Raw genomic sequence first — 24,091 nt, 5'->3', positions numbered from 1 at the left:
TTTATCTTCACCATTTTTAAATGTACAGTTTAATAGTATCAAGTATATTCACATTTTTAAACATTTTTTTGTAGTTGTAGATGGACAGAATGTCTTTATTTTATTTGTTTTTATGTGGTGCTAAGGATTGAACCCAGTGCCTCAAACATGCTAGGTAAGTGCTCTGCCCCAGCTCTATATTCACATTTTTTGAAACAGATCTCCAGACTTTTTTCATCTTGCAAAACTGGAACTCCATCCTTATTAAACAACTCTTTGGCCCACATAAAGTAGTCATAGTGAGCATTGTTGTGTTATTATATATATCTACAAATATATACATCCTATGAATGTTAATAACTAGGTTAAAAATTGAATTTTCTTACAATATCTTATCTTAAATTAGAGAAATATAAAGAGATGCTGAATTGAAAGCAGTTATAGTAAGAGTGAAGTATGTCTACCAAGTTCCAACCAAGTATGAACCTAATACGTGCCTTTTTTTTTAGGTTTTACATTTGCTAACAAGAAAAAGATTTGAGATCTTTTTGGAAAGTTTAATATACTAATCACAGCTATTAGAATTAAATGACTGATACAGTAAAATTTGAGACTTAATAGTAGCAAGCACAGAATAAATTTATACCTCTTTTCTTTAAGTACCCTTCCACACACACACTCTAATTTCCTAAGGGGAACACAGAAACAACTGTTAAATTAAATTACCACTTACACAATCTTTCCCTTTGCTAAAATGCAAACACAAGGAACTCTGGTAGATATTTACAGAATCTATTTCTCAGTCCCAGAGGTCAAGTCACTTTCTACTAACACTAATCAAAAAATTCTGTGGAAATTGTCACAAGATTAAAACTCCATGTTATAAAACATAGAATGTGTATCAGAACTCATAATGTAGTCTCTCTTTTCAGGAAATAAATTAAAATTATAGAGACTAATATAAGGAAATTATGAAATGTGAAGCAACAAAATGCACAAATCTTTACAAAAAAGATTTACATATATACTTGCCTAATGAGGAAACACGAGTTTTAAGACATAACAAATCTCAACTATAAATATAAATATCTGAGCATTTAAATAATGAGAAGCCAACACGATCTTGATCCAACTGAAAGGCAGCAGGGGTGGGGATGGGAGTGACACTGGAAAGTTTATTGATAGAAGTAAGAAAGGCTAACTTAAAAAAAAAATAAGGGTAATTGGCTCAAAGATGGTACGATCAACTCGTAATCAGGAGGTGTCAAAGTCAAATAAGGTAAAACATAGGCAAACACATAATTATGAGAATCCATGTTATTCACATTATACATAATAATAAAAATATTATTAATAAAGAGTGATAAAAGTAAAAATTTAAGTCATCAAAGCTTGTGTCAGATATCATTAAATGCTTTATTAATGTTCTACTTTATTCTTCCAAGAATCTCATGAGTGAACTGTGGTTTTGGTGGTGATGACTTTATAGATCCACTCTAGAAAAAAAAGGAAAGTAGGGTTTACAGACGTCAGGGAAGTGAGTTGAGGAAATGTGGCTCCAAAAGATTGTGATAGTTCATGAAATGAAGAAAATCCAGAGTCCTTGCCAAGCTTGCCTTCCGCAAATAACAGCTAAGATTTCATAAGGAAGGTGAAGAGAAGGAAGGTTTGAGGACGAGAATTCAGATAGGAGGCTGTTTCAATAAATATAAATTTCTAAACAGAAGGAGGTAGAAAGTATACAGAGAAATGATCGGCAATAATTATGCTGTGAAAATATCCGTAAATGAAGAGTAAAATGTCATTAAAGTCTTCTGGTGCCTTCCCAGCCCAGCTTTCAAGTGTATTTCTCTGCTCACTCAGTTCTCAGAGTTCACTGACGAACCACATGTATGCCTTCTTCTGTCTTCTCTGCCCAGGTACATGAGTGAGGATGAGGGAAAATGGACCATTCAGACAGCTGGCTAACAGATTAGACTATGGAGGTAACTACACCAACCAGGGTCCCAAAAAGTGAAAGAAAGAATGAGCATTAGTACTTAAGGCAATGTTTAAAAGGGGGAAGATAAATTAAGATAAATGATTTCATTTTATACCAGGGTTTCTCAGACCTGATGACAGGTTTCTTGCTAATGATATTTTGAGCCAGATCATTCTTTGGTACAAAGGGCTGTCCCTGTGCATCACAGGACATTCACAGCATCCTTGGACTCTCAAACCCTATGTAAATATCACAGTTGTGACAATTAAAATTACCAAATGTCCTAGGACAACTCCTTTAGACATAGTTTTATTGCTTTGACCTGGTTATTATTATTAACTAGTATTTGTATGGAGCATTCAAAAGATTTGTGGACAGTTAGTTACAAATCTGGGAATCCAACCAATGTTTGGGAAACACGTGCTGCTGAGGCATTGTGGAAATTCTCTTTAGTCAAGTCTCAGATAAACAGAATTGAGACTACAGTCATATGGATGGTGAAAACCCCAAAAGTGAAATAAAAAAAAGGCTGTAGAACCCAAGACTAAATCCTAAATGGGCAAAGTGAAATTAATAATTATGCAAAAGAAAAGAAAAGCAGAAAAAAAAGTTATTAAAAGAAAAGAGAAAAGATTACAGCATCCCATCTTTTCCAAAGCCATCTACAGGGCGTGAAGAAGAGGGTAATCAGAGACACAGTTCACAGAAAGGTCCAGGGAAATGAGAACCCAGATGACGCTTTTGCTTTGAGCCAAAAGGGAATGATTGGCTATCTTAGCAAAAGGACACTAGAAAGAGTATGTCAGGCCAGCACCTCACCATTTGGTGCCCTGAAGCAATCCTTAATTACAATAATGGAATGAAGGTCAATGCATATTCCAACATCTTGGGTCACTAGCAATTATTATCAGCACAGGTTCTACTTCCATGGCGGCATTCTGAGAGGAAAGAAAGAAGAAAACTCATTCCTGCTGAGCTGTGGGTGCTAACCAGTCAACCATGCTGGCCAGTCCTGCCTCTCAAAGTGCTTTGTAATATATACTATTCACCCTGCCTGGAGTCTTCAATGACAGCTATTCATGTGTCCCAAGCTGATCAAATGCAGACCACAGTGATGGTTCAGGACTGCTTTCCTTTACTGAGCGAACAGAAAATGCTTCCTTGTCTGGTGCACAAACTCTGCTCTAGTTTTTTACATGGAGTGTCCTCCAATGGCACGTCAGAGAAACATTTTCATGAAGAACAGGTACAGATGGGCAGTTAGTCCAGCAGCGACCCTGGCCTTTGGGATATGTGTAGTCTTGATTCTGAATAATGGGGGATAAGGGGAGAAAGTGTTTGCCCCTATTCTAAATGCCCCTTAGTCTCCTTTGAATCAAAGCTGCTAATTATGCCAGGCAGGCTGAATGATGAGTAGTGGTTTTGTGATCCCAACCATTGTTCAGAAGGGCTGAGATCACCAATGCATTTTACTAGGTATAGAGCAGTTGAAGGGAAAAGTCTGAGTACTTATTATCTCTTTGTGTTCTTAAATAGTGCCTATTTACAAACTGTTCACTAGTGAGTAAAAACATTTACTGGCAATAAAACACAGCAGTGTTTCAGAATGTTAACCTCTTCCCCCAAAACATGACAAAGTGCTCTGAGTTTTCAGAAAGGAAAAAAAAAAAAAAAACACCTACTTCTGCTTTTTTTTTTTTTTTTTTTTTGCTACAAACACAGAATGAAGAGACAGGAGGAAAGAGGGAAGAAAATTAGAAATTGTTTTCTAAAAAATATAATTCCTTGAAACTATATCTGCAATATTAAGCAACTGTATATCACAGTCAATAAATAAAAAGAATGTATCAGAGTAGATGAGGGGAGAATCCTTACCTATCAAAGATTTCTATTGGTAATAAAACGTAAGGCTGAAGGGGAAAGATTTATATAATCTGAAGAAAAACTAGAGTATAAGGAATAAGAATGAAGAAAACAAAGCAACTGGTTGAGAAATCATGTAACTCTGAAAGAGAAAAGCCAGCCAGTAGTAGGATTCTGTTAACAGATTTGTAGTTTTAAAGCACTTTTTAATTATCTCTGGGCCCTGTCTTCATTTGAAGATCCTGGAGGCCAAAGTCACTTCATAAAGATATTATATAATTTAAGTCACTAAATAACTAAAATTGCACCCAAATATAAATTAAAAATAATTGAAGAGCAAGTTAACAAGGCAAATCCACTTGTTCTCTATACTCCTTGAATATTCTCTTAACAACCATAGACTCTTCCACGGCATCAAGAATACTGAAATAAACCTTTGGGGAAAGTTGTGATCCTGCAAAGAACTAATTATGCAAATGTGATGTTCCCTGGAGAGTGAAATTTTAAATCAGTTCTCCTTCTATGTGTACAATCTTTCTCTAAGTTCCCTTGTTTCAGAGTTTTTCATCCTGAATAAACTGAGCTAAGAAGTAGAAGGTGACATTTTACAGAAGGAAATGTGTTTGTCTTACAAGATTGGGAGACTCTTCTATTTGGTCCAGTTTTGAGAAAGGTTCATTTTAATTAGTTAAAATTGAAAGCAAAACAGCTGTGGGGATGGAAAGCGAATAAAGCCTGCTCTGACTTCCACAGCGTTAATTCTCAGGTCTCTGTCTGTGGTCTAACATTTTCCTCATTGGACACACTGAATTGCTCTTATCTCTAGAGACCTTTTATCTCCACCTGCTGGAAGCATGGAACATAACTGGGCCCAAGATAATCAGGGACATATTTCAGGAAGAAAGCATATTTATAGAAATTAGACTTAAATCACTCATTTTAAGCTATATCCTTTTGCACAGTATTTCTATCACTAAATAAATCTGCAACCTAAAAGCCTTTGCCCTGTAATTGTTACAGGCTTACACTTTTGTGTTTCTGTTTAAGTTTTAACATTGGCTATTAGGTTTCATCAAAATCATCAAGTGATTATTTTGCAAACAAAATGATGGAAATATATAATGGTTAGGTAGTTATGAAATTTTGGCCCTTAGAGAAGACACTGGTGTGGGAAATCACACATCATGCATCTTAAATTATGAGGAGTACATTATCCATTGTTTAGCATAGTCAAAGAAAAATGATGCTAAGATAAAAGCTTCAAAATAAGATATTAATTATGTTTAACAGGAATACAGCTTTCTCCTGAGGGAAGTCAAAGGAGCTCTCTCCAGGATTTTAGAGAGTTTTAGCTGCCTCAGGGCGAATGGAAACAGAACCCAGCTGCTTTGGGTTCACCTTCTGTTGTATAAATTAATCCTCATGGTTGATTATTCACTAATTTACCTTTAAAAAAAAAAAAAAAACACTATGTACCTTTAAAAAAAGGGACATCTGTGTTGATAGGAACATTTCTGAATTTAACATATACATTATTGCTCTTGCAAACTGTTTAAATATAATTGGATATAATAAGTTGAAGCTGAAGAAAGCCTGTACAAAGTCAAAATAACAGCCGGTAATGGGTATAAAAACAAGGTAGAAGCCTTTTGGTTAAACACTTTCATACCTTGGTGGTGATTAATGATAGCAGCACATTAAAGGAAAAGAAAAGTGAAATTATCTGTCAGCATTAGATTTTTCTTTTAAACTAGTACTTATTTTAAAAGTTTCTCCACAAGAGGTGGGGGAGGGGTGCAGGGAGAGGGGTTCACCCGATTGGACGTGGGGGGATGGGAATGGGACAGTAGAATGAATAGGACATAACTTTCCTATGCTCATATATGAATACACGACTAGTGTAACTCCACATCGTGTACAAGCACAAGAATGGAAAGTTATACTCCATGTATGTATGATATATCAAAATACATTCTACTGTCACATATTTTTAAAAAGAACATTTAAAAAAAAAAATTAAATAAAAAAAAGGTTCCCAAGAAAATATTCCATACACTAGAATAGTTTCCTAATACAGTAGATTTTTTTTCCCCTTAAAAATCTTTCACTCATTGTTGTTTGGTAGTATGCATTTTATTCATATCAAAAAGCAAATTAAGTGAATAAACCAATTTTTGGAGGCCAGCAATATTTCAGAATCTTATACTGTGAATACTCCCACATTAGAACAGGACAGGAGTAAATGGTCCCTGCCATAAGTTTCCCACCCTACACAGAAGCACAAACGTTAATAATTTTGAGGCAGGTTTTGGCAAATAAGTCAATTTTCTCAGGTAGTTAAAAGTAAAAGTGAAAATACATTAGACACAATATCACCAATATATAACTTATAACAGGGCACTGGAATAATATTCATATTTTCAATATAAATTTATTGAACAACTATTTATAAGCGCTGCACTGTAGAAAATATAAACCAATGCACATATAATTAAAATAAGTACACATTAAATTACCTTTGCAAAAAGATTCTGTTTGTTCAGACCAATATCGCTAATGAACATAGATGTAAAAATTATCAATAAAATTCTGGCAAATCAAATATGAAAACATTAAAAAGATAGTACACCACAATCAAGTGGGATTCATCCCAGGGATGCAAGGTTGATTCAACATAAGGAAATCAATAAATGTAATTCATCACATCAACAGACTTGAAGATAAGAATCACCTGATTATCTCAATAGATATAAAAAATATATTTATATATAAGACAAAATACAGCACCCCTTCATGCTCAAAACACTAGAAAAACTAGGGAAAATAGGAACATACCTCAACATTGTAAAAGCTATCTACACTAAGCTCCAGGCCAACATCATTTTAAATGGAGAAAAACAGAAAGCATTCCCTTTCTGTAAAAACTAGAAGACAAGGATGCCCTCTTTCACCACTTCTATTCAACATAGTCCTAGAAACTCTAGCCAGAGCAATTAGACAAACATAAAATTAAAGGGATATGAATAGGAAAAGAAGAACTCAAACTATCACTATTTGCTGATGACATGATTCTATACCTAGAGAATGCAAAATGTTCCACCAGAAAACTTCTAGAAATAATAAATGAATTCAGCAAAGTAGCAAGATATTAAATCAACACCCATAATTCAAATGGATTTCTGTACATCAGTGACGAATTTTCTGAAAGAGAAATTAGGAAATCTACCCATTTACAATAGCCAAAATTAATAAAATAAAATACTTGTGAATCAACCTAACAAAAGAGGTGAAAACCTCTACAATGAAAACTACAGACCACTAAATAAAGAAACTGAAGAGGGCCTTAGAAGATGGAAAGATTTCCTTTGCTCTTGGATAGGCAGAATTAATATGGTCAAAATGACCATACTACCAAAAGCATTATGCAGATTTAATACAATTCTAATCAAAATCCTAATGACATTCATTATAGAAATAGAAAAAACAGTCATGAAATTTGTTTGGAAAAATAATTTATTTGGAAAAATAAGAGACCAAGAATAGCCAAAGCAACCCTTACGAAGAAGAGAGAAGCAGATGGCATGACAATACTAGGCCTTAAAGTATAGTACAGAAAAACGGCATGGTATTGGCACCAAAACAGACATGTAAACCAATGGTATGGAAAAGAGGACACAGAGATAAACCCAAATAAATATAGTTATCTCATACTAGACAAAGGTGCCAAAAACATACGTTGGAGAAAAGATAGCCTCTTCAACAAATGATGCTGGGAGAACTGAAAATCCATATGCAGCAAAATGAAATTAAACCTCTGTCACCCTACACAAAACTCAACTCAAAGTGGATCAAGGACCTAGGAATTAGGCCAGAAACTCTGCACCTAATAGAAAGAAAAAAAAAAAAAAAAAGCAGGCCCAAATGTACATCATGTCGACTTAGGACCTGACTTCCTTAACAAGACTCCTAAAGCTCAAGAAGTAAAATCAAGAATCAATAAATAGGATGGATACAAACTAAAAACCTTCATGGGTTGCGGATATGGCTCAGATGATAGAGTGCTTGCCTAGCATGCACAAGGCCCTGGGTTCAATCCCAGCAAAAAAAATAAAAAATTAAAAAAAAAAAAATAATAATAATAATAATTAATGAAGTGAACAGAGAGCCTATGGGCCTATGGAATAGGAGCACATTTTTACCACATGCACATCAAAGAGAGCACTAATCTACAGGGTATATAAAGAACTCAAAAAACTTTACACCAAAAAAAACCCAAATAACATAATCAATAAATGGGCTAAGAAAATTAGCAAATATTTCACAGAAGAAGATATACAATCTATCAACAAATCTATGAAAAAATATTCAACATATCTAGCAAATAGAGAAATGCAAATGAGAACTACTCTAAGATTTCATCTCACTCCAGTCAGAATGGCAATTATCAAAAAAAAAATCAAGCAATAATAAGTGCTGGTGAGGATGTGGAGAAAAAGGTACACTGATTCAGTGCTGATGAGATTGCAAAATGGTACAATCACTTTTGAAAGCAGTATGGAAATACCTTAGAAAACCTGGAATGGAACCACCAATTGACCCAGCAATGCCATTCCTCAGTCTGTAACCAAAGGACTTAAAATCAGCACACTACAGAGATGCAGCCACCTCGCTCAACTCACAATAGCTAACTGTGAAAACAGCCTAGATGTCCTTCAATAGATGAATGGGTAAAGAAACTGTGGTGCATATACACAATGGAATACTACTCAGCCTTAAAGAAGAATAAAATTATGGCAATTGTGGTAAATGAATTAGAGAACACCATGCTAAACGAAGTAAGCCAATCCCCAAAAAACACTTATCTCTGATAAGTGCATGCTGATCCATAATAGGCAAGGGGCAAGGGGAAAAGGAAGAACTTTGGATTGAGCAGAGGGAAGAGAGAAGAGGGGAGGGATAGTATGAGAGGGGAAGATATAGAATGATATGGACATTATTACACTCACATATGGGTATGAATGCATGAATGATGTAACTCTATAGCATATACAACCAGAGAAATGAAAAGTTGTACTCCATTTCTGTAAAAAAAAAAAAAAAATTAAAAAAAAGATTCTGTTTGTGCTTGTTTGTGCATGTAGTGGTTGAAAAAATATGGAAACATCAGTACTATATTCAAATCAACTGTCTCAATTATTACAAATAACAACCTACATTTTTAAATCTTAATAAAAATTATACCATGGATATGATTAAGACAATAAATTAAGCATACACAGTAGCCTCCTTTATTTCTTTTTCCCCCCACTTATTTTCCACATTATTTTATTGGTGCATGATACTTGTACATTAATGGTGGGATCGGTTGTTACGTATTTGTACATGCACACATTATAACAACATAATTTGGCCAGTATCACTCCCCAGCTCTCCCCAAACCCATCCCATGGTCCTTTCCTCTATTCCACTGATCTCCCTTTGATTTTCATGAGATTTACCAACACCTTTCTTTTCTTTTTCCCTCTCTAACTTTCACATGAGAAAACATACAGCCCTTGAGCTTCTGTTTTATGGCTTAATTCTCTTGACATAATGTTTTCAAGTTCCATCCATTTGCCTGCAAATAACATAATTTTATTTTTTCTTTATAGCTGAATAAAATGCCATTTTGTATATACACTTCATTTTCTTCATTCATTCATCCATTAATGGACACCTGGGCTATTGCTGTAAACATGGTATCCGTGTATTACTATAGTATGCTGACTTCAATTCTTTAGGATAAATACCAAGGAGTCATATAGCTATTTCAATAGAATTTATTAAAACAGAAGTTCAGAAGTACTAAAAAAAAAGTTCTGGTATGGGAACACACATTCGGGTATCATCAATGAACGAGGTATTACTAAGATTCTGATGGAATGATCAAAAATGGGAACATGGGAATAAAATAGGGAGGGGTGCAAGTTACAACCTAATGTGAAGAGGCTCTGCAAAATGTAGAATTCTACTGAGTCAGCCTTGGAAGTCAAGTCCAAAGTTAACAGGTACTCCAAAAAATGGATGGGAAAGGGAATTGAAGAAAGATTAACTAAGGTCTCAATAAGCGCAAATTTTTTCACTTGTCACCACATCTTCCCAAATTGCAGGCAAAATCAAGCAGCTGGCATTTACCTCCAGCAAAAACAGCTGGCCCTTTCCCAGTGAAACTGGACAGACTGCCAGGTGAGACATGCTACAACCCTCACTCTTTCATTTAAGAGATCCTACAGCCTGACAGCTGGCTTCCTTGCTGATCCCTCTAAAGCAAAGTATCACATTTGCTCACCTCACACAGAACGCCAAGTGAGAATTCCAAATAGAAATCAGTTGTGACACAGAAGAAGAGGGCTTTTGCTAACTAGAGGGTCCCTCTTTGTATGCTCGACATTAAAAAAAAAAAAAAAAAAAAGGCAACAGAATGAGACACAAGAGCCAAAATTTTAAAACTACAAATTGACACCAGAGGAAATGGAGTTAAGTTAGGCATCATTTAAAAAAAAAAAATAGGTTAAAAAAAAATAAGGGAGAGAATACTAGTGAATCAACTCAGAAATATCCAGGAAGATACCAACAGTCCCTGTCTTAAAAAGGTTCAGATAATTTTTTGACTTTACTATGGTGCAAAAAGTGACTGATACATAATCATTAGACAGTGTGCTTCAAATTTTGTATTTTGAGCTCTCCTTTTGCAATTGAAATTCAGTACAAAAATCTCCTGAAATGCTGGGCAGCAACATCAATTTGCAGCTTCCTGTCAGTCATGCAATAATGAAAGTAAACAACTGGTATTCTACAGCATACTGTGTTGCTGAACTCTGATTTTCAGTAGATTAGTTGTATTGACTTCATTTTCAACTTAGGATACTTTTAATTTACAGTAGGCTTAATGGAGTATAACCCCATCCTAAGCTGAGGAGCATGTGTATTCAGCTACCAAAAAAAAAATGCTATGAAAAACGAATAATCAGAAAATAAGAACATGCTTGTAGATGTTAAATTATTACTTTGTTTAAAATTATGGCTAAAATTTAAAACAAAAAATGTGCATCAGGCCCAAAGAGAATAGTCCAGATTGGAACATAGTGATGGGTTGCTGACGAGCTTCCTCTGACAAGTGGCAGGAAGACAGAATAAATTATTTGACACAGAACACAGTGGGCATACTTTTCTCTAATCCAATTCATGTTCTTCCTCAACCTGTGCCAGGCCAAGGTAACTCCAATCCCAGTCCTATGTTGTTAATCTGATTAGATTAAACCTAACTCTGCATGTCACTTTTCTGGTATATTTATTGGTCCAAAGATGACATCTATCCGAATATGGTCCATTAGATCAACAGAAGGACTTACCTTGTTGAACTGCAGGAGAGGTTTCCTCTCAAAATTGCTAAAAGTGAAATGAGCATGCATATTTACCACTTGTAGCCATTTTGCCAATACAAGGGGAAGCAGTCCTCAATTGACCTTGGACATGGCAGAGAGTAGGAAAGTCACAGTGCTTGATGATATCTCTGAGAAGATGATGTCACCTAAATTTCTACTTCTCTGATAAAATACATTTACTTAATGTGCAAAGCAGTGTGAGTCAAGGCTTGCTGTGCCTTGCCAGCAGAAGCTGCACAACTCCAGGGCCACTGGCAAATAGAATACAAGTACCCTTGCAGTGGTGGCCTTTGTCAACTCTGTTTCAAGCATTAAAGTCAATTCCAGGGCAGGTACAAGAGACTCGGGTAGTCTCAGTCAAGGCCAAGTGATCACAAAGTGATCTCGGATATCAAGATATCCAAGACGTTCAAGCATTTTCATACTTCTAGTGTTTTCCACGGAAACAAAAAAAGTCTAATTCAAGGAAACCTCTAAAGTAGATCAGATTCTCAGATTTTACCAGAAACAGAAGCAGCCGTGAGGAACAAAGCACATGCCAGGACTGTGTTGTAGATGAGAGAGTGCAGGCATCTCTCCAGCCAGCCACCGAGTGACAGAAAGGCTGCATAATATTTTATCTCAGTATTTCGCAATACTGTGCTAGAACTCTGTGTTAATCTCTACTCTGATAATACCCACCATCACAGAACCCAGATAAAATAAAAATCATCAAAGGAAGTCAACCCTGAACACAAGAAGACTGAATCCAAGCAAAAATAATATGAAATTAGTTCATATTCTTGAATCAGACAAGTTCTATAACAAGCTGGGAGGGGGTGATAAAAGGATTAATTTTTAGAGATAAGTTCCACATCAGTATATTCATAGGAACACACATACCACACCTACACCTCTCTCTCTCTCTCTCTCTCACACACACACACACACACACACACACACACACATTTTCAAAATATTTTTAAAATAAAATCTGTTTAACAAGTATACCCAAAACTTAGTGGGCTGTATTTTAAGAAACAATATTTTTCTCTCCTAGTTGTAAAGTCAAAGTAGGCCTGAATGCCTTCATTTACTCCCCTTTTAAAGTTGAAGGAAGGGTGTAATATACTTATACAAGTAGTGGAACTCAGTTGGATCAGTTCTTAGACTTATTAGGGCATGACACTGTTGACACAAGGCTAAGTGAGAAGCCTTGACCTTTGCATTTCCACCATGACCCCAGGGACTGGACCTACTCATCTCACCCCAACCTTTCTAACCTGAATGATGTCAGATCAGGCTGCTGTGTTTTTTCAAGGATCAGTTGGCCCAAATGAAAGTTATTTACTTTGTCCGTCATTGTTAATTTCTCTGAGTTTCTTTTCTTTTTTCTTAAGGTTTCCAAACAGTCAAATCTTTTCTACTTCTTTGAAAACAAAATGTCCCCTAAATTCTTAAAAGTTTACATCAAAATCTGTTAAGCCAAAATACTTTTTCCTTCACAAAATGCTGTTAGATTTGGAAAGAAATACTAACCAAAGCAAAGCTACATGTAAAAAGAGTGTTAAACATAAAAAAAAAAAAAATTAAAAGGTCAAAGGTTATTAGACAGGTACCAGAATTTTATTCTATTATTATTATTTTTTTAATGGCTAGAATGCTGAATTCTAGTTCCTGACATTAACCTGAAGTTCCACAGGAGAAATCGTAATAAATCTAGTCATTGGTCTATACAAGCATCAGACCTCAATTCTTGTCTGCCTTTAGGATACTAAAGGTATTCTAAATACTAAATACCAGATACTAAACAAAGCATTAAAAGGATAATATAGCATTTCAGTTCTATTCTTTGGTAATTATAAACAACCTTATGCCTCAAACTGCATTCTTCAGCTGGAATCCAGTCTCCAAGATTTGAATCCAACCATTGAAAAGGAAAAGGCTATATCAAGTTACCTGAAGTACTTACTCAGAGAAATGGATAGGATGGAAGCATTTGGGGGGAACTGCTATTAAAAACAGTCAGTGGGGAGAAAAAGGCAATTTCCCCCTCTAAGAGGTACTAGTGTAGTTTATTGAAGTAAATTGCCTCCTTTATGTAAAAGATAGTAAATCTGTTGATGCCATTTGTTAGCATAGTCTTATCTCAACAAAGGGCATCACATTCAGGGTCTAAAGTTTCTAAATCTCAGCAATGTTCAACAGGGCTTTAAAAAGAACTTTCAAGTTGAAATACTGAGTAAATGGGTTCACACAGCATGAATTTTATTGTAGACCAACCTAATTTTCACATTTTCCTCTCTATAACAAGCAAGTCATTTGTTCTCTGCACTTCTAATGGAAAGAAAACAAGAGTTTCTTTGTTTGTGTACATTAACTCGATGCTGTAAAAGTCATTCAGTCAAGCTTCACTATACTTTCACCTTTAAACCTTAACCTGACTTGTAACAATATTTGTAGCCTCTAAAATTACACTGGTTGAACCCAGACGGAGTTAATCACCCTTCACTGTCTCAGTGAAAAGCATAATGACCTACCATTTAATGTGAAGCCATTAAAATGCTAGAAGAGGCAAGAATTCACATCGTGTGTTTATAAATACCTCACAGACATGAATTCATACATTCAACCTACCAGGACACTTTTCATATGGCACTTGTTTAGAGAACCAGATGGAAAATAATGACTGCTGTACACTCAAAGCCAGAAGTGTCTATTCTGCTATCTGATGCAGTACACCTTATACTTTTCACACTGACATGAATTGATTCTAACAAATTCCATCTGTAACCAAACAAAGAAAAATCCAAATCAAAGCTGGGTTATTAATGATATCTTTCCTTTCTCAAACTACCATTACTTCCTACACAGGGCAAATGCATCAGTAAGATCCTTGATTTCTACCTGCTCAGTGCAACCCAAACCCTGCTTGCAGGACTCCTACACTGCTCAAATCCAAGGGGTCTTGTTCTTATCACACAGAGGGGCCTGTGTTCCTGGGGGAGCATGAGTGAGGAGCCTGAGACTGTGCATGGCAGAGAGGACTAGACCACTTCTCTCCACCTTCCTGGACCCACCTCAGACTGAGCCTCATCAAACCCTTCTGCTACAGCCTTTTAAATGTTCTCTCCATTATTACTCTTATCTCTACAGAGCATCCTACCAGAGCATGCTGGGTAGTCTTTTCTGCTTTAAAGAAGATTATATAACTCCTCTAATATCTTAATTCACTTGCAATTTTTCAAAAAAAAATCTTTACTAAGTCCTTGAAGCCTCTAAATTAGAGAATAAAATTTGCCAACCTATAAGCCTATGTAGTCAATTAAGAAGATCACACTGGCCAGACACTGGAACATAGGCATATGTGATATGATAGATGTGTCCCAGGAAAAAAAAAAAAAAAAAACAGGGTATACTGGGTAGCCTAAAGGGGTGGTTACAATCCAGTGCCAAGTGAAAGCTTCCACATGGTAAGGAGGATCAGAAATTATCAGTTCCATCTAGTTTTTTGTGAGAACAGAAAAATGTCAACTTTTTAATGGAGGGACCTCAATTTTAATGTGTTACCTAAAACATTTTAAAACAATGTGAAATAAAAAAATATACTTCTGCCAATTGGCAAGAGAAGTTGTTGGGCGATGACTTCTCTAAACAATCTCCTTCTTTATTTGTATGGTTGGGATGTACCTCATCTGTTTAATTTACGAAACTTTTCCTACCTCAGAATCTTTGCACTTATTTTCCCTATGCCTGGCCACATTCATTCTTATTCCTTTAGATTTCAATGTCACCCTCTTTTCCTGACTATTCTGCCTCATGTTGACCCTTCTCCCCTTTAGTACCATATTACCCTACCTCCTATTTGACGACTTTTACAGAGTATCATCCTCATGCAAGAATATTTGACTAGTTCACACTGGTAAATTTAGTCTGTAGGAAATAATTTTACTGATATATTAATTAAGCCCACTTTTACACTGAATAAAATTCAATGTAGGATTATGTTGAACTGAGCTATCAAGGCAGACCTAGAGAACATGCAACTTTTGAGTTTCCTTCCTCATAAAAATATCAAGACAGACTGACTAGTTATTTGTTATATAAGCATACATAAAAGCTTTTAGCAAGAACAGAGGAAAAATATACATGTTATATACATATAATTATACATATGTGTTTACATGCATATGATATATATATATATATATATATATATATATATATATATATATATAGATACATACATACATTTAATCCTTAAACTNATATATATATATATATATATATATATATATATATATATATATATATAGATAGATCGATCTACTAGATTGACTCCGTTGAGGGTATTTTAATATAGATATAAGGCAATTCTGATTTTTGTCTCTTAGGAAGATTGGCAATGCTTATTATATACACTTTAGACTATCAGAACTGGTGGGGTTCTTTTGGGATCTAATGATACCAGCCAAGGAGGTAAACGTTCAACAATGCCTATTATGACAAAGAATTACCGGTCCAAAACATTTGAAATGCCAAGCTTGACAAACCCTAACAATAGGTTTTCCCTTTTCCTCACTCCAAATCTTCTAAAAGAAGACAGGATAGCTGTTCCACATTTCTGTTTTGTGTGTGGGTAGGGGATAATTTTAAATCAATCCCTCAACATCACTGTGAAATAAATCTTTTTTCAAAACAGTATTATTGTTTCTCTGATCACTAGTATATAAGTTACTTTAGACACAAGGGGGAAAACAGCTTTTTTGCTATTGTTTAAATAATTTGAGTTTGCCCTAGTACAATGGTGCCCTAGTACAATCTATTAAACCTTCAATAAGTGAATAAATCAATCTCATGGCAATGATTCACTATTTTATGCTTTGCTTTGGCCATGTCATTGAATGTTTGCTCCATAATAAGCTGAAATGTGAAATGCTGTGTCGGGTTCTAGATAGATTTTATTCTGCAAGTATTTGAAGTCTGGTGAAGCAAGAAAACAAACATAACATATGACACAATATGGTTGATACAGCCTCAAAGTAAAGGCAGGCACAGAACACTATGGGAGCACATAGAAAGGCACTCAGACTTGAAGAACTGGGAACTGGGCAGAGGATATGAGAGTTGAATGTTCCCTGGAGATGATGCCTAACCATCCTGACATGTGGAGGGGTAGGAGGAATAAACAACTTTTTGAAAGATGAGACTTGAGAAGGTGCAGAGTGCGAGTGGTTTAGCATTGCTGGGATAAGAGGGTGACTCCTCTGGGGAATTCAGTGGGTAACATATTAAGGCCCAAAACACAAACATGAATGAATTTCTATCTCAGCATGTGTTGGACCAGATTTCTTTGTTTCTTTCCCAATCTGAGATTCCACCAGCCTTTAATTTTATTCCAGATAATGTTACATAGTGATTACTCAGTAAATATTTGTAGAATTTAATCGTAACTGGAACCTACTCTCTATCCCTTGTTTTTTTTTCTAAATCAATAATACATTATCAAAATGGCAATATACTTATCAAAGGGTAAACTTGTTCAGAATTAAAGTGAATGCCCCTAAAACAAACTCAGAGATGACCATTTCCTTTAATTTTCTCTTCTTTAATAATACACACTTCTAATCTTAACTACAGGCTCACATTTTTGTCAGCAAAACAGAAATCATAATCACAATAATGAAAGCAAGACACAAAGAACTTGCTTCATTTTAGGTCTCGCACTCTCTCTTCCTTTACTGTCAAGCTTCTCATTAAGGAAACTTACCAGGTGCACTCAGGTTTCTCCCAAGACTGTGTCTCTAAATTAGATTATTCTCTTAAAATCCAGATGCAATTTTTTAGCATTTCAGGCACTGCAGATTAAGTCTTATAAAATGCTCAGGGGACAATCCACTGGTATCCAAGATAATCCACTGGTATCAAAGTCAGCCTTCCAAGCTAAGGTCAGAAGTGCCTCTCACATATATATCATGGCCCTCTTCTTGTTCTTGTTGCCCATGCTTGTCATCTGAGTCACCTGAAATCCCTTCCTCTTACATATGTTCCAGCTGTTCTATCTATTTGTTCTAACATCCCTATCACTTGTCCTTTGTCTTTGCCTCAGTCCTGAGGACACTGCCTCAGTCTGCTTACCATCTCTCCCCTTTATTATTTTAATAGCCTAATCCATCTCCCATGCTACTGGTTCAGAGATCCTTCCATCCCACTCACATAAGCACTTTCTTCACTACTTCAAACCATTTAATGGCTTTCCTTTGCCACATGGTGAAATTCAATCTATTTAACATGGTATAAAGAAACCTTCCTCTTCTGACCACAGGTCTGATGGCAAACATTTCCACAGGCACCTGATCTGTAAATTCAGTTGTCTCCTCAGTATCAGCAGAACTTTAATCCCAGGACTCCCATGGTTACTAAACTCTGCAGATGCTCATGTCCTTTATATAAAATGGCATCGTATTTGCACTTAACCCACATACATCCTCTCATATATTTTAAATTGTGTTTCAGATTATTTATAATACCAAATACAATAGAAATTGTTGTTACCACTCTATTGTTTAGGGAATAATGGCCAGGAAAAATAAGTCTGCATGTTTGGTACGAATGTAATTTTTTTTTCTCAATGTTTTAATCCATGGTTGGTTGAATTCATACATGTGAAAACCATTGAAGTAAAAGGCTAACTGTAATTCCAAATTATTTCTGATTTTCTCAGCGTGCAACACAATTTCTTTTCTCTCTGCCAATACCTAGTGTTGTTTCTGACCAGTCTATTTAAACAAACAGGTAGAAGAAAAAGGATACTATTCAATATTTAGTTTGTCTTTAAATTCTCCCTTTGCCTAGTAGGAAGTTCATTTTCCCTTCTTGCACATTTATTACCTTGTGTTCATTTGCAACATATTCTAATTATTCATGTCTTCCTCAATTATCAGACAATGCAATCTTGCATGTAATGACCATAACTAAATTTGTCTCTGTATCACCAATGCCTAGAAATCTCTAACGTATGCCAAATATCCAACAAAAGTTATTTTTGAAGAGCAAATGTTGTAAAGATTTTTTTAAAAAACTGCACTGTATCTTTTATGCCCATCTATTTAAGAGTAAATTTCAGTAAGATATCAGTAAATTTTTAAAACGTATCTTAAAAATAACTTGAGACTCTTGAAATGTCTAAATGTTTCTCTACATTCTCAAGTACAGAGCTTATCACGGTAGATTCCAGAACAAAAACAATTAAACATTTAAATATGTCTCCTTAGTGATATTCAAGGCAAACTCAAACTCTGTGCTCTCTTTCCAATTACACTTATGGAAAAAATAGTTAACATGAAGAATACTTAAAACATCAGATAACAGAGCCTTAAATATCTTTGGCTGGGGAGGGAAAGGCTATTTTTTTCAGTAGATACACAATATTATTTTAGAATGCTAAAATGGTCAATGTAGATTTAGTGAACACCATCCTGTCATGGCAGTTATTGGGGATGCTTAGTTCTGGAAGACAGACATGAGTCCTCCTGACAGAGATGTGGGATGCCTGGTATCAGTAGGAGGGTCTACAGGTAAGGCAGGCAAAGAAGGCTTCCCTGAGAAGTGACCACAAGCAAACAGTGAATGAGCAGCAGGGGCTACTGAGAATATGGCCTGGGATGAATCACAGAGAACAATACAGAGGTGGAGGTGCCACACTCCAAGGAGTAGCAATAGCTCAGGACACTTGGCTGCCCCTTTGTTCATAGAACCTAAAGTCTACAACTCTCCTTACCCTCTTCAGATTTCTTCCCTGTAGTAGTATGACCAATTAGTACCTAATTAGCATTAAGCATCACTATTCCAACATTATGCTCTTTTCCTGGGAAAAAAAAAATCATATGAAGGAATACAATGAAGTAATATCTATAATACAGGTATTAACATTTTTAGGCAAAATTTCTATATGTCGTGTGCACTACTGCGAGACTGAAATAATGTCTTTCTTGACTGAATAATCTAAAAAGTACTTAAATTTACAACCTTTCCCGCCAATATGTACATAATTTCATTACATCTTACTAAAACACAGCAACAGGGACTGAGGCTATAGCTCAGTGGCAGAATACTTGCTCAGCATGTGTGAGGCCCTGAGTTTGATGCCCAGAAAAACCAAAAAAAAAAAAATTTTTTTTGGATTAGATAATTAAACAACCACTAAATCCCACTATACTAGTTCTCTGTAACTTAACATCAGTTTGGACTCATGGAATTATTTCTACATCTTCTTTTGACTGCTACCATGTGTGTATTGAAAATTTTTATAGAGAACATAGTTTACGTATCTTTTTCTATTTAATCTATCCCTGATGCAGAGATAAGAGAATCCAAGATTTAGAAAAGTCAAGTAGCACGTTCAAGTTCACACAGTTTGTTAATGACAGTGCCAATATTAGGGCACAGCCAGCCAAACCGGCAATAGGTGATAGTTATTTATAAAAAAAAAAAAAAAAATTACTCTAGAGGTCATGCTGTTAATCACTTTATTATTCTATAAATGATACTGATTTTCCCACACTAGCTCAATGGCTCACTCAAACATAATTTTCTTGAACTATGGTATCAATATTTCTAATCTGATCTTTGGATTCTGGAAGGAAGTAGTGAGCAAGGGAGTTGGATAGAGTGCTTCTGGATTCAGAGAACATCTGTAGCACATGAAATGCAGAACTAGTATTTCTGACTCCCTCTGAAATTTCTGTGTCCCAATGTGGCCTACTAAATTATTTCAGAATCCAAAAGGGTCCCCCCTTTTTCTCCAAGCCCCATATTTCCCAGTGCCTATCCTAGTCTTGCACCCCAAAGGGAAATCTCCATTCCCCAGTCTGAAAGAGTTGGGCTCCAAGTAAAAGAGAATCTATAATCTGATTAAAATAATTCACAGTAAATTGCAAATCTCTTAATCCTCTTAGAGGCATTAACATTTTTTTAAAACTGGGGGGTGGGGTGGGGAGGTAACCTGATACAGCCTTTAATTGTTGGCATTTTGGTACAGCATAAACAATATTATATTTTCCTTTATTCAAATAGAAATGGCTATCACACTGGCATGGCAGTCTGCCCAGAAATCTGTCTCCAACCTGTCTAATTAACCCTGATTTTTTTTCTTAAGGATGCTCATACTCCTGCTTTGTTTCAGTTTTTTTTTTTTAAATCTCTGATAAAAATGTCATAAAGTGTAAATTTTAGGTAGTAAATTAGGGTCCACTATGGATTACTATCATAAACCAGTTTCTTTTAAAAAAACAAACAAAAACTTCATATAAACTATCAGTTAGCAAACTAACAATAAAAACAATGCAGCAATTCACTTAAGTAGAAGTTAAAACATGCCAAAGACTATTTCAAGCAATTGATGTGTTAATTTAATTTTCACCACAATCTCATCAAGTAGATACCCTTATTGTTTCCATTTTACTGACAAGGAAATAGAAACGTGACAAAATCTACTCAAAGTGACATGGTTGGTTAGTGGGAAGCTAAATGTTTAATTCGAAAGGCCATTCCTTTAGAATCACTGTGCTGCACCAAGAAACACACTAAAAAAAAAAAAAAAAAGCTCAGTGAAAAATAATTTACTTCATTGTATTGAATTCTGGTTAAAAACTATAAAACTTCAAGAAACCAAAATATCAACTAGCTCAATTTCCGCATTTGACAAATGAAGAAGCTAACTCACCCGTGGAATGGAGATAAAAGGTATGTAATGGCAAGTTTATTAGGCCAAACAGGAATTGGGATAGAAAAGAACAGGAAGAAAAAAGTCCGAACAGCATTCCCAGATGGAGCAGCATTTAGAAGAGCTGGAGAGGGGGAAGCTTATTCACACCTGGCCAAAGCTGGTCCCTAATTAGGCAGATGTGCAATATGAGCAAATCAATAATATCAATAAAACCATACATGGGGTACTCTCATCAGAAGACAAATCAAATATAGCATTTCTATGGTTCACAAAGAATGAAGGGTCCTTTGTATGTAAGAAAATAGAAGAAATGGACATATGGTCCCAGAGATGATAAAGATCAGGAAGACTTGGGTCAATGGACTATAGAAATAATTTCCAAAGAAATGTGGAAATTGCAGCCATCCCTTCAAGTGATGAAAAATCAGTTACTATTGGCAAGCTATTTTGTCTAAGTATCAGATACTGCTCATCTTTAAACATGCCTCCTGTGGACAATGAAATGCTGGTGACGGTTTCCAGCTTCAAATGAATCAGCTCTTCTTGCTCAGGGCACATTACTGCCTCTGACCTCTTCCCTGCCCGTGCCTTGACCTCCTCCCACTCAGACGTTATTCCCTGCCTCAAGCCTGTGAGCATCTCATATTATTCGAGAGCTGCAGCTCTAGAATTTAGCATGAGGAGGGCTGCCCCTGATAGATATCTTACATGAGTAATGCTCCTAATGATCCCCAATGGGACTCTGCCATATTATTCCAGCAAAATGAGTCATAGAGACACAAAAAAAAAATATTCTATGCATTTTGCAGTGAAACATAGTGAATAAAAATATCTTCATGTAGAAATATTTTACTTAGATCTAGCAAGAAGTGACCAAGGGTTTGTGTGTGTGTGTGTGTGTGTGTGTGTTTTCAGGGAGGAGGGGAAGTGGGGGGATAGTTAACAAAAGTTTCTTCATATATAGCTTTGTGGTATATCTTAATCACCTAAGCAAATAATACCATTTCTATGTTACGTAAAAAAATCCTCCAAATGTAATTTTATAAATACTTACGAATTATGCACAACATTCCGCTCAGAAATACTAGATAAGCTTTTAAAAGCTGTGCATAAATCAACATTTTGTAAATTAAATAACATTTTTCACTTTTATTTATTTATTTATTATTTATTTTATTTCATTTTTATTTCTGCTTAATAGTCTATTGGAAATTATTGCTGACCTGTTAGATTAAGCTTCTCTCCTGATAATATTTCTGTCAAATAATTAATGATCTATAAACAAATAAAATAAATATGAGACCCCAGATTTTAGGAAGAATCTTGTAATAAATTCTTACAGAAGATCGTTTCTTTGCTATTCAGTCAGTCTCAATTCCCTTTAATTTCTTCAGATTTCTTTAATGCAATTTTCTAAACCTGTAATTCATATTTAACAGTTGTGTATCTCTTATTAGCAATCAGGAAAACTTTAGACTGTGTTGCTCACGTCTTCTTATTCAAGAATATATTTACTTAGCTCAATAGGGACTCTAAGTCCACCAAAGAGCTTGTGGTTTTGTTTTGTTTTGTTTGTTTGTTTGCTTTAGGACAAAAAAATAAACACAAACAGTAAAACTGATCACTCTGCCTAGCTCAACAAATACAACTAGTAAACTGTAAATAGTTCCCCATAAAGACAGAAGCATTTGGTTAAATAAATAAGCCATTATGTAACCATTCAACTAGTACCAATAATATAAGGAAAGCAAAGACCAGAAACGATTAAAAAAAAAAAGTATAAATAGCAGAGATCAGTAGAGTAGAGGGAAAGAAACAGGGAGGAAGAAAGGAGGGAAAGGAGATGTACCGACTGAATTAGAAGAACTAATATTCCATGCTTTTATAATTATGTCAAAATGAATCCTAATGTTATGTATAAAAAAGTGAAAAGATTTCTAAAATATTAATGTAACGAACAGTTGAAGGGACAGTGATGGATTCGGAGCAGGAATAAATGGCAACAGATAGATCAGATCCACAGGGATGGATGATACAATTCTGCAGCCACAAAAAGTTACCTGTGGAGGAGAAGGAAGATGGCGGCGAGGGGAGTGCATTGCCCCCGTGTGCTGCTTCACTGTGTGGGAGTATGACAAGTCAGGACGGCAAAAGGATATCTTGTTAGGAATTTCCAGCAATAGTGGGGTGCTCCGGAACCTGGAGGAAGGATTTCCATCGCACGAGGATCGGCTACGGGGACTCAAACGCGAGAGGTTTGTCGCACAGGGTAACACTGCTTATTCAGCAAACCGCCCCGCGGCTAGAGTCTGCAGTACGCGCTGGGATAGAGACACAGGGTTACAGCGCTGCAGTTTCTGCCAGCCGCGCAAGCACCGTACTCAGGGCTGAATTCTGGGTTCGAGACGGGGGAAGGAAGCGGTCCATCTCGGTTCTCCACACCGGTCAGACCACAGAGGAGGCCAGCAGCCACCATGTTGGTAAACTGACGTCACCTTCCCTGTTTTCGACTGACCGCAGCTCATTCAGCCATAGATCAGGTAATTTCAGGCTGCAATTCGCCTGCGGCTTGCAGACAGATTGCTAGGGTTCAGCGCCTGGGTGCTTCTTAGAACCTGAGCTTATCGGAGCGAACACCGAGCGCGGGGCGGCCGAGTTCCGGCTCCCGGAACCGTCCCAGAACCGCCCGGGCCCAGGGCCGCGGAGCCTGCGGAGGCTGCTTCTTCGACCCTGCTCCTATCAGAGCATACAACAAGCACTAAGCAGCCGAATTCCGGCTCCCGGAACTGAGCCCGCGGGGACTGCTTCTTGGAGCTTACACTTATAGGAGCTTACACCGAGCACAGAGCGGCCGAGTTCCGGCTCCCGGAACTTCCCTGGCCCGGGGCTAGGAGCCCGCGGAAACTGCTTCTCGGTCCGGGTCCTGCTGAGGGCCGGTCAAGACTCACCTGTTGCTTTGGTTGCCCGGCAAGGGGAACGAAATGCTGCCATTCGCATAGGATACCAACATGGCAGAGATCTGATGTCAGCAGAAAGCGGCGGAGGAGAGAACTTCATCAATTCCAGCGGTGACATAAGCAGCTGGTCTCCTGGTGGGGGGGTGAGGCGCAGTCACCCGAGTCTCCTCAATTTCTGTCT

General features: G+C 36.4%; 1 protein-coding gene and 1 long non-coding RNA gene across 2 annotated transcripts in view; both read right to left on the bottom strand.

The window, feature by feature from the left end:
- Positions 1-24,091, bottom strand: part of Robo1 (roundabout guidance receptor 1) — a 1,050,317-nt gene that overhangs the window by 357,111 nt on the left and 669,115 nt on the right. The gene's annotated exons all lie outside the window — the stretch shown is intronic.
- LOC125616921 overlaps positions 16,030-24,091 on the bottom strand; it is a 12,768-nt gene continuing 4,706 nt past the window's right edge. The window contains exon 2 of the long non-coding RNA XR_007347705.1: positions 16,030-23,013. This is a non-coding gene — a long non-coding RNA (uncharacterized LOC125616921). The remainder of the gene's footprint in view (positions 23,014-24,091) is intronic.

The sequence above is a fragment of the Marmota marmota genome, unplaced genomic scaffold (assembly GCF_001458135.2).
Source record: "Marmota marmota marmota unplaced genomic scaffold, marMar, whole genome shotgun sequence".
In the NCBI taxonomy this organism is placed as follows: Eukaryota; Metazoa; Chordata; class Mammalia; order Rodentia; family Sciuridae; genus Marmota; species Marmota marmota.
Note: the sequence above shows the minus strand (reverse complement) of the source record. Positions and strands in the feature narration are given on the sequence as shown.